This window comes from Octopus bimaculoides, chromosome 28 (assembly GCF_001194135.2).
Source record: "Octopus bimaculoides isolate UCB-OBI-ISO-001 chromosome 28, ASM119413v2, whole genome shotgun sequence".
NCBI lineage: Eukaryota > Metazoa > Mollusca > Cephalopoda > Octopoda > Octopodidae > Octopus > Octopus bimaculoides.
Genome location: NC_069008.1, coordinates 7,484,615 through 7,486,249, shown reverse-complemented (window position 1 = coordinate 7,486,249; position 1,635 = coordinate 7,484,615). Strand labels below are relative to the sequence as shown.

At 34.8% G+C, this 1,635-nt stretch overlaps 1 long non-coding RNA gene across 1 annotated transcript in view; it reads right to left on the bottom strand.

Moving 5' to 3' along the window:
* Positions 1-132, bottom strand: part of LOC128251135 (uncharacterized) — a 4,229-nt gene extending 4,097 nt beyond the window's left edge. Inside the window, exon 1 of the long non-coding RNA XR_008266986.1 lies at positions 49-132. This is a non-coding gene — a long non-coding RNA (uncharacterized LOC128251135). The remainder of the gene's footprint in view (positions 1-48) is intronic.
* Positions 133-1,635: the final 1,503 nt, after the last annotated feature.

The window sequence follows — 1,635 nt, the reverse complement described above, 5'->3', positions numbered from 1 at the left end:
ATATATATATATATATATATAAATATATACACACTCATACATACTTACGTATATGACATCTGTACAGAACGTGATTGGTTAATTGTGTCTCAAGCGAATGAATATGGCCATGGAATCAGCTTCTGCATGTCCTGTAACAAAAGCAACAACAATAACATAAACAACAACTACCTTCTACTCCTACCGCTACTCCATTAACAAAAATAACAACGAAGGATTCCACATGTGGTAGGTAAATCTCCTAGAAATATAAGCCAAACCACCCTAAGATTCCATCCTGCTGTCGTAAATGTTCAGTCTTGAGAAGAGCTTCTGTTTGCTGATAAATTCTAATAACGTCGAAACATGACAATTATTAGACCTCATTTGCTGTTACCCCGTTTTGCAAACACAAATTACATTTTCTCCTAAGCGTGAAAATTAATTTTCTGTGAAATTAATTCATAATTTCTTGAAATGAACTATTTTTCATTAAATATTCTCTAATAAATGCCGCTAGGTGTTTGTTTTGTTTCTTCAATAAGGAAACGAATTTTTTAAAATTGTCATTCAGCACGTGAGCGAATTGAAGCAAATAGTCAAAACTAATTAATTTTATGACTTAGTCAAAACGATATAGTGTCCATGGCCTTTTCCAGGCCTCCAGAGCTGGTGTGAGGGATGGAAGGCGGTATACTAAAACCGGACCAAATGCCTGTAACAGCGTCAACCCCACTAAGATGTTTGAACAGCCTTTGATAATAGGTCTGTCTAGGGTTAATCTAGGAATTTAAAAAAATGCAAGACTAGTACCTTCTAATACTGAACAATAACTACCAAAATTTGATAATAATAATAATAATAATAATAATTATAATTATAATAGTTGTTGTGATTTTGATTGTCTCGATTTGCTGTTTATACCTGCAGTGCGACTGCGCGGGGTTCTGTTTGCGGCACGATGTGTTCAGTGTTGGATTTAGTTAGTCGAGAATGTAGCAACTCGCTGCATAAAAATGTTATTGCGTTGAAGTTCGGTTTTGCTTACAAATTAGCAATCTTTTTTTGTATTGTAAGATTGCTGTATTTTTAGTCGATTAAAACCTTTAAAACTTTGATATTCGAGTTTGGGTTTATAATAATTTAATCAACTGAATGTAGCTAGAGAGAGAGAGAGAGAGAGAATGGACAGCAAATTTATGAAACCAAATTTGCTCACTGCTGATCCAAGTTCGAGTCAAGCTTCAAAAGAATGGAATTATTGGTTCAGAACTTTAAAAAAATTTTAAGAATCATTTCCTGCTGAACCGCTTATCACGGATGAAAGCAAGCTTAGGTGTTTGATAGCGCACATAGATAAAAACGTTTACGAACTCATAAGTGAATGTGAGAATTACGCAGAAGCAATTCAAACTCTGGAGAGACTATACGTGAAAGCCTTGAACATTATTTTTGCGAGACACCTTTTAATGACATGCAAACAAGAACCAGGTCAATCAGTTGACGACTATTTACAGAAATTGAAACGACTAGCTAAAGATTGCGGGTACAGAACAGTGGACGCTGAGACTCACAAAAATGAAGCTGATCGTGACATATTTATCTCAGGATTAACGTCAGCTTCAACTCGCCTTAGACTTTTAGTAAATATTTAAG